This window comes from Aphelocoma coerulescens, unplaced genomic scaffold, assembly GCF_041296385.1.
Source record: "Aphelocoma coerulescens isolate FSJ_1873_10779 unplaced genomic scaffold, UR_Acoe_1.0 HiC_scaffold_121, whole genome shotgun sequence".
NCBI lineage: Eukaryota > Metazoa > Chordata > Aves > Passeriformes > Corvidae > Aphelocoma > Aphelocoma coerulescens.
Window position 1 is genome coordinate 139169 of NW_027183479.1, and position 10080 is coordinate 149248.

Consider the following 10080-nt stretch of genomic DNA (forward strand, 5'->3'; position numbering starts at 1 on the left):
TTTCTGGGTGGGTCTGCTGTTGATGGCAGTTTGGGAACCACGTGCAGCTGAAGAAAACCCTTTTTCCCTTAAGCGTAAGAGAGAGACTTACCAAGAACTGTAACACTGACTAACATCCCATGTTCTGTTACCCTTTGTGTGAGTTGGATAAAAGGAGGAAAGTGCTGGAGAGTGGGAGGGGGTTTGCTTTAATTTCTTGTTATTTCTCTTTACTTTTAATTCTATTAGTAATAAAACTCTTACTGCAGCTGTTTAAGGTTTGTGCCTGCTTTGCTTTTTCCTAGTTCTTATCTCACAGAAGGAAAATAAGTAAGTAATAGATATTTTGAACCAAACCACTGCACTTAATTAGTGTTTCTGCCCGGTTTCTGAACTAAACCCGCTACACTTATACAAATGGCATTGATCCAAAACCTGTCAAAGTCAGCTGAAAGGTGACTGCAGCACTTGGAGGGTTTGGGGTTTTTTTTCAGAGAAGTGTAACTTCCATCAAAATAAAGACAAAAACGGCCTAGATCCCAGCAGACTGGCATTTCCTGACCTGTTTTCTGTCTCTTGCTAAATAGTCTTTGAAGTTCTTTTGGTTTTGGGGGGATGAGGCCCCATTTTTTACTTTACCAAGCCTTAATTATTTAGCTAAAGTTACAAATTAATTTAGATTTTATACTCTCTCTCATCTTCCTTTTGAACTTTTTCAGCATTTGCAACTGTTTCCCTTTCATATAGGTTTCTACTTTCTTTTTCAGACCTGGTGGGTTTTGGTGTTTTCTTCCTTTTGTGTTTCTCCAACTTTTCACTCCTTTTATCTCCTTCACTGTTTATTCCCCTGAACTGCTTTCTATCTTTCTGACCTCTTTCAGTAAATTTTAGCTATCCAGCAAATCAAAGCCAACAGCAAATATTCTTGCATTCACAGGACAGCTGTTGTAAATAAATATAATTTCACTTGAAGGAATTGATAGGAACAGTGCCAACCACCCAAAATAAACCAAAGTTTGAGATGCTGGTGGGATGGACTGTTCATCAGAGAGAAAAGAAATGACCTGTCATTTGGATTATTAATGTACTGTTCTTTACTAGTTTAGTACTGGTAAATATATATTCATACTGTCTCTAAGGGTTACAGAAAGAAAATCCATTTTTCGTAGTAGCAGGATCCATGTGCCAAGCACATGGCCAGCTTTTACCTGCTCACAGCAATCTAATCCTTTTCCTCAAGGTCTTGTAACACTTGGCATGACATCAACTCCTCCTTAGGAGTAATAAAACCAAGAAAGCAGTAAACTAGGGCAGTATTTTTAGGAAAACACTAAAAAGAGGCGTCTGTCTCTTATGAAATTCAAGGCTTTTATGAAATATATTTTGACAAGAGGAAAACATGGAGAGAGACTATTTAGAAGAGCATGGCAAAACAAGGGAGAATGACTTCAAACTGAAAAAGGTTTAGATTAGGTATTAGGAATAAATTCTTGTGAGGATGATGAGGCACTGGAAGAGGTTGCTCAGAGAAGTTGTGGATGCCCCACTCCTGGAAGTGTCCAAGGCCAGGCTGGATGGGGCTCTGAGCAACTTGGTCTAGTGGAAGATGCCCCTGCCCATGGCAGAGGGTTGGAACGAGATGATCTTTAAGGTCCCTCCCAACCCAAACCATTCTGTGATTCTATGGTCATAACTGCAGAACTGGCAACCTTCTAATTTCATATTGGCCGGTTTTAAAGATACCATTTGTTGTAATTTTCAGTGTTGTTTCTCTGAAAAATTCAAGTGTAAAGTACATAATGTGAATGCTTCTTTTTCCTAGAAATTGCCCCTTCATATTCCTCCTACAAAGTACCGAATAGGAAGCTGAGTGATTTTTCAGCTTTATGGAATCAAGTTTTCCCATTTGTTATTTTTGGACTAAAAGTACTAAAGTCTCAACATAAAGAATGGATTCCTTAGAATGCACTTAGTATCTCTTAAAAACTCTGGAAAATGTTACTGTAAAAAGGGTAATATACCTGCTGTTCCAGCCTTTTCCCAGTTCTGAAATATGGAATTGGTGAAGAATTAGTGAGACATTAAACAGGTGTTGAAACTTACATTAGTATTGTGCATAGTAAAAGTTGCTCAGCAATCTTTGGTTTTATTAAATGGTCTCTTTCAGTAAGCAGAGGCTTCTGGAGTACTTTTTTTTTGCAAATTTTGGGAAAATCATCAGCTAAATGGAGAACAGAGTCAATTCTTGATGTGAGCCACTTTTATCTTGCTTATTTCTTGTCTAGACTTTGTCCATTACCTGTAAGCAGTGAAAATTTTCTGAAATTAGATGTTATAATCTTTTACAATAAAGCATACTTCTTGGAAAATAAGGCCTGATTTTGCTAGAAAAGAAAGATAATTAATGAGCTGGTAGCTTATGCCTTCAAGACCAGTTGTTAATTGGTTACCTTTGTTGTGTGAAAACAGATCACATAAGAATTGTACAGAATACGTCTAAAGATGTAATGCTTCTCTAAAGAGTTAATTTTCTAAAACAAGGAAACTGCTGTTTAAAATGCTTTAACTGCTGTTAAAGTTTGTTGTCTTTGTATATAGCGGTACTTTCGTCTTTTCTTTTTGGTAAGTTTTCCTTTGGGGAATACAAAATAGCTACTGTTCTAATAAATTATTTTCTTGAAAGCAAACTTCATTGCTTAGGTTATTCCTATCAGAAGTGCAGGAATCAAATACTTGTACACTGAGGCTCCTTGACTTGGTCATGCAGCTATTCTCAGTTGCAGACGGGATGCAGAATAACTCATCTAAAACAGAGAATCATTCTTGGTCTTGTTCTGAGTTCTGGCCCAGGGCATATGCTCACACCCACTGAACTCACTCACTGATGGGAACTGTTACCAGGTTCCAGTGAAACTTACAGTAATGGCAGTATTGGACCAGAAATAATTTTGGTTTTAATTGGTCCCTGATTTATTATTACCACAGGCCTGGGCCCTAGGGTATATCACCATGTCCTGCAGCCATAGGGAGGAGGAGGAGAGATGATCCAGCAGGCAGGAATTGTGCAGCAAGATTGATCTATTTAATTATTTTACAAACTCTTTTATAGACTTTTTCTTTATAGTCTAATTGGACAAAGGATCAGCCACCCCTTGGGGGTGGTTGGCTAAAATCCTAAAACATCCATTGCCAAAATATTTTTCTACTATACCATAAACAAGACTTTCCAAGGTTGCAGGTGGCTTGGTTGTTTACATTCCCTGCCACCTCTTCTGTGAGAGAGAAAAGTCTCTCACGGACTTAGAAAATAGCAAGAAAATCCTTGCTAGCAGCATTTTTGTATCTACAATTCCCCCTTTTTGTTTTATAAGGTAACAACTCTACTATTAATCCTAAATAGAAATCTATATCAGTTATTAATTCTAAATATGTCCTTAAGGCTTTAACTATCTGACTCCAGAACAAGAATTTTAAAGTTCAGTCTCTGCTTGTGGAAGGACCATCCCAGTCTCTGCTTGTGGAAGGACCTGATGGTTGACATTTTGGTCATCATCAGAAGAGTCATTAGGCTGATGATCTACATTCTGGTCACCATTTGGATGGTTGGCGTTCTGGTCATCATTTGGAGGTTGCCTGTTCTGCCTCTGGTGCATTTTGAAGGTAGCCACCGTATCCCAGTATCTGTGGAAATGCAAGCATACCCACGACCCCAAATGATGAGCTCATGAGGGCCTTCCCACTGGTTAGTGAGTAAATTCCGTACCCAGACTTTTGCTCGGGGCAGTTGTGTCTCGCCTGCAGACTGCAATGAGAGAAAATGATTCAGAATAACAGGATTATTTGAATTTTGTGGTACTCTAAGGTGATTAATTGTATACAAAGCTTTTGCTAGTCGGCTTCAGTAACCAAATTCAAAGGTTTCTGTGAGAATCATTGAAAAGCCATGGTAACAGCCCTTAATTCAACTAACTGAGCAGAGCCTGACTCGGATTGGTGTGTTAGTCAGCCACCGCAAAGGCAGTGTAGGATACTGTGTGCCCTTACGCACAGTGACCCCTGCTAAAAATTTGTCCCAATCCGTACGCCCCAAGCTGCCAACGCATCCCGCCCCCAAAGGTTGCAGGAAGTGGTGGCAACATAAGGCCTAATCATAGCTGGGTGCCCCTCTGAGTCCTTCACTATCACAGGCCGTTCGCTTCAATAGCTCTGTGTGGTTCCTCCTACTCCTGTGATGGCCAATCCCACCGGGGCTAAAGGCCATGAGGGAGGCCATGCAGAGAAGGAGATGACAGTTACATCAGCACCTGTATCAATCAAACCTCGAAGCTGAATCCGGAGCAGACGGGCGTTTGGCAGGATCAGGGTACATGTCATCGTGGCCTTTGGTCAGAGATGTCTGCAGTCCAGAAGGCCTGCGGAAGTCCCGTAGATCCACTGCCGTTATCTTTGTGAGTTTGTTGTTCTATCCTGGGGACACAAGACTTAAAAGGCACTAATTTAGCAAGGCAGGTCTTTTCAGGAATAGCTACAGGGGGTTTTTGCGTGGAGACCATAGCGCAAATCTGACCTTTAAAGGCAGCGTCAATAACTCCTGAGTGCACTAAGATTCCCTGATGGGCAACGTCAGGTTTCCCCACCAGCATTGCACTGTATCCTAGCATATGGCTAGGGGTCCATATGCGTCCAAGGGAACCTTATAAATACCGCTAGAGTCTAAGACGACTGCGGCTGCGGTGTGGACGTCAAACCCGTCTGATCCCTGGGTGCTGTCTGATCCCTGGGTGCCGTCTCTAGGGTGGCTGAGTAGGCCTGTGCCTGTACCTGTGCCACTCTCTGGGGGAGAGACTGCATCGGAGAGCAATTCCCCCTCCTTGCACCCCGGCAGAAGTTTCCCGACAACGGCCGACCATTGGCATGAGTCGGGGATCTACAATAGTCCGAGCAATGCCCTGGCCTGCCACACCTCTTGCACTGGGGGATCGGTGTGTTCTCTTTTTGGCTCGGCTTAGGCCGCTTCCGTTTCTTCACCTGTTTTGGTTGCTTTGGTTCACAACCAGAAGATGCACGAACAGGCTGCAGGAACGCAGCCAAAGCAGACCTTCTCTGGTTCCCATATTCCACCTTAGCACAGGCTTCGACCGTGTCTGTTACCTCAGGATCCCCTGGTAAAGCATCTATGATTTTTCTGCGCTCCTCGTTTGCGTTATCTCTCACTAACTGCCTTAACAACATCTGTCTTAACCCATCATTCTCAACCTGCTTCTCAAGAGAAGCAGCGACTTTCTCTACAAAAGAGAGGAATGACTCTGATTTGCCTTGAACTATTTCAGTATATTGCTTTCTAGGTGCAGACAACTCTATGGTTTTCAACAGGGCAGCCATGCTGACCTGTTGAGCTTGCTGCAGGATGCTAGAGGAAAAGGTACCCTGTAGACTGGGATCAGAGAAGGGACCAGTCCCCATCAAAGCATCCATTCCTGCTGTCCGTCTAGGATCAGCTGCAGGGAGCTGCATATTCCCTAATGCAACCTTGTTGGCCAGCTTTCTCCAGGTTTTCTCAAAAACTGTAAATGGTACAGGTTGAAATAGAATTGGACCTAAGTGTCTGATATCAAATGGAGAAAGCAAATCTGTATTTATCACCCTTATTATCTGCATAACCTCAGCAGAACCTAGCCCATATTGTGCCACCTTGGATTGGAGGTCTTGGGCAACTTTCCAAGCAATTACCTCATGCTTGTCATGCTTGCCTGAATTTGGGAGAGTCTTATACACTGGGAAAGCTTGGATCTCCCCTTTTGGGGAGTCACTACCATCCTGAACTTCTGGCACAGCCTGTGGATGAAGTGTGACAGCTCCCCAGTTACGCCCAGAATCCTCAAAGCTATTTGGCATTCCAAGTGTTTCCAATAACCTCCAGTCACCCTCCTCCAATGCTCGCATCTTAACTGACTCTAAGAAGCGATTGTAGTGGGTCGGACGCACTGTTGCTGTGCAGTCCTGAAAGGTCCAGGGGCAAGACCGGCGCAGCCTTTTCCTTCGCCGTGCGGCTACAGCCGCCTGACGCCCCGGGGCCAGAACCTCATCTGCCTCACTGCCTGACGAAGAATCATCAGGCAAAGGCAACTCTGAGGTGCTGGGAGTGAACAGAAATGGACAGGGAGGGTCACTTTGGCTAAGTTTGCTAGAGGCAGAACAGACAGCACAGACTGCAGTTGGCTGCACTGCAGTTTGGACAGCAGCTTCTTTACAGGATGCTGTCTCGGCCAGTTCCGACCGAGCCGCTACTGGAACTGCTGCCGCCATCTCTGGGGCTACAGCCACACTCGGTGCCACTCTTGGCCCTTGCTCCATGGCCGTGCTCGGCGCCGCCGCCCCTGGCTGCCGTTCCTCAGCCGCCGCTGCCTCCGGGTTCACCGCCGGCCGCTCCGTTTCCTGGTTCGGAGCCGCGGCTCCCGCGGGTGGCGCGGGGGGTGCTGGCAGCGCAGGCTTGGCGCGCCCCGCACGGCAGGGTTGCTCTGGCATCCGCTGCTTTCCCAAGCTGAACAGGTCCTCCACCCTTTGGGATATGTTCGGTAACTCTGTCAGCAAAGGCAGATGCTGTATTAAAACATTGATGGCTCAGTTCTGCAACTGCGCAGAACAGTCCAGCGCCAAGGAGGGCAGCGGACCACACCCAGGCAGTCTCGGAGCAGGCACACCCGGCGCTATGCTGGCTAAGAAGTTAGATCCAGGTGCATACGTAACTGAGCGAGGAGCCGCTCTGGGGGTCCAGTTTGCTAAGCCGCTAATTTGCGGCCCTGGATAAGCCGTGGCCACCGCCGAGCTGAGCGGCAAGGCAGCCTGTGTAGCCTCCTGCTGCCCCGACCCCCCTGCCTCTGCCGGTGCGGGGTCCCTGGGGGCCGCGGAGTCCTGCGATTGTGGAGGGTGAGGCAGCGCAGGCTCTGCCTGTGGAGCCGGGAGGGTTTTTCCAAATCCACCATCATTTGCCCCGGAAGCCCAGTCAGTGGGGTCCCCCCGGACATTCCTCCATCACTCATCACCGAAACAGGCGAGCCAGCCCTGCTGTCACAGTCAAGGTCTGTCAGCAGGATAAATAACGAACGCCAGGTTTTGTATAATTCTAACGCTGCTGGCCCCCCAGTCGGGAGCTCGTGTCGGACAGCACAGCTGAGTTCCTGCCATAAGGCAAAGTCCAGGGCAGTATCTCTGTCCATGGAAATCCCTTTTAAGGTAGCCCAGTCTAATAATTCCCGAACTGAGTTTTCAGGAGTGGAGGTGTGCATTATACTGAAAACACACCTTTCCAGAGCAGTACCACAGCATTGGTCTGTGAGCCACTGTTCGCCATTTCTCAGTCCTGTCGGACCTCCCGGTCCCAGGGGGCAAAGGGAAGCAGCGTACCTCTAGAGGAATTCGGCTTGGCTCGCAGCAGCAGGACACGTCAGAGAGTGCAGCACCAAATATTACCGCAGGCCTGGCCCCTAGGGTATATCACCATGTCCTGCAGCCATAGGGAGGAGGAGGACAGAAGATCCAGCAGGCAGGAATTGTGCAGCAAGATTGATCTATTTAATTATTTTACAAACTCTTTTATAGACTTTTTCTTTATAGTCTAATTGGACAAAGGATCAGCCACCCCTTGGGGGTGGTTGGCTAAAATCCTAAAACATCCATTGCCAAAATATTTTTCTACTATACCATAAACAAGACTTCTCAAGGTTGCAGGTGGCTTGGTTGTTTACATTCCCTGCCACCTCTTCTGTGAGAGAGAAAAGTCTCTCACGGACTTAGAAAATAGCAAGAAAATCCTTGCTAGCAGCATTTTTGTATCTACAATTTATCAGTCTAAAACTCAGCTGTCCTTAAAGAACTTTATTTTGCTTGCTGTAATGTTATCAGGCTGGTAGTTGCTTATAAGGGGTTATGGGCTGCCCTCTAGTGAAGAGAAGGGAACTTCCTTAGAAAGAGCTGCACTGTAAGAGCCACCATTCAGGATGAATTGTAACAGAAGGTAAGACTAAAACCCATGATCAAACAGTAGTGGTGGTCATGGAACACACTGTCTTTACATACAAAAAGAAATATGCCTAAAGTTAGGTAATTCCTCTCCTGAGAATTTTTGAGAACAGCGTGGTAACAACCTGATTTAATAATTTTAGATTGACTGGTGTAATGTAAATGTGTTAATCCGCTTTACCAGGATCTGAAATCTATGGGTGAGTGATGGTGGATCCAGTTCAGAATCTCTGTGTCTCCTTCAGCTGCAACACTGAGGTGTTCCTTTGCCCTGGTGCAGTGCCCAAGTACAGCCAGACCATCAGGAACAGGGATGGATGTCTGGGATGGATGCCTGGCTGACTCACCCAGATTCAAGATCCTGGTATGTCAACAAAGCATGCATGGGATGGCAGGCATTTTTAGATCCGGAGGGCCTTTTTGCATAGGGAAAAACGTAAGAAATTAGACTTGATTTTCTTGCAACTTAAAAAAAAGTGATTGATGTATATATATATAACATATATATTTACATATATATATATTTCTATGAAATAAAAGGAGAGAAAAGTCAGATTAATTAGAATTCCCCGTGCCTCTTTCTGGGTCTCCTGAAGTGGAGTTTTTGCGTGAATTAGACCTGTGTTTTGTTAGATAAATGCAATAGCCTTTCTGCATTGACACTAAGAAGAAACAAGCTCTTTTAGAACATACTGTATCTGCTCTACTCCAGCAGTCTGCCTTAAGAAAAGATGAATCCTTTCCCCAAGTGCCTCTTTCTGCCATTGACTTGAATTAAGATGTATTTCACAGCAGACCTGGGACCTCTGTCTGGATGAATCTGATACTTGGTGCTTTCCAAATGGAAAACTTGGTGCTTATAGTAAATGTGCACGAGGGGGGTTCTGGTTTGTTGGGGCTTTCTATGTGTTTGGGTGTATTTTTTAAGGTGGCAGAGAGTGTTGTCTCAAATCTTAATGAGGATCCCAGCCATAAGGACAGGAGGCTCTCACAGGTAAAGCTGTAATTGCAGTTGTCTGCAAGGAAAGCATGGCACACAGTCAGTGAGAATTAAAACTATTGTAAAGCCACACTAGAAAAATAGTATGTCGATGCTTTAAATGCTTTCAAACATTCTTAAATGGATTCTAGCACTTCAGAATAATTGACTGCTTTCCCATATTGTACAATAAGAGCCTATTTGTTTGCTTGATAATAACATCAAAATACGGGAAAATACATTTAAAAAGGGAGCTTATTTTTTCCAGATGCTGGGGGAAACACTTGAATAATCTACAAGCAAAGTATTTTGCTTGTTTTACTTACTTACTGAAAGAAAAGGGATTTTCTCTAACTTGCAGGACACCATTTGGGAGACTAAGGTTTAGTTCCTTTCACTTACTGCATGTGTACACTCAACCACTATTACAAATGAAGTGCTGCTTAGCTACTTAATAAATCTTTCCCTTCTGCTTGCTCAAAAAGTTTTTATTTAGACTACTTTAAAACCAAATGCTCGTGGTTTGTTTTGGATTGGGATTCTTTGATGGCATTTTGGTGAAAATGGATACTTTTAAAGCTTCAGCATTAAAGCATTTTCCTTTAGGGTTCGCTAAGTTTAAGCAGTTTAACTGATTTCTTCGAGGGCTGCGAGGACAATTCAACGTGTGACATGCTGTGGCCTGGCTGTTAACACTGCTACACATATCACGTTGTTGGACTTTTTGAAGAGCCAAGTGTGGTTACTCAGCTTGTTCTCAGCAGGTGTTTGCAAATCAGTCACAGGCAAATAGGAACTCATGTCCTGTGCCAGTAGGAGCTGTGCTGCTGTACAGGAAATCTGCATCTGGGACTCCTCAGCAAAGCTGACTTTTCATCATTTCTGTTTACACAAAACTGCTGCCTTTGGATCGGTGTTCTTAACAGGCCAAAACTGAGCAGAGCTTATGAGCATTTGCTCTGTTTTTGTTTGTTTTCCTAGTAAATTCCAAAGTGAAGCTACATTAGATGATGGCATCTCAGTCAGCAGATGCCAGATACTGCACCAGGAAGGGACAATGTAGGGATCACTCGTGCATGGCACTGTATGACTGGCTCAGGGCA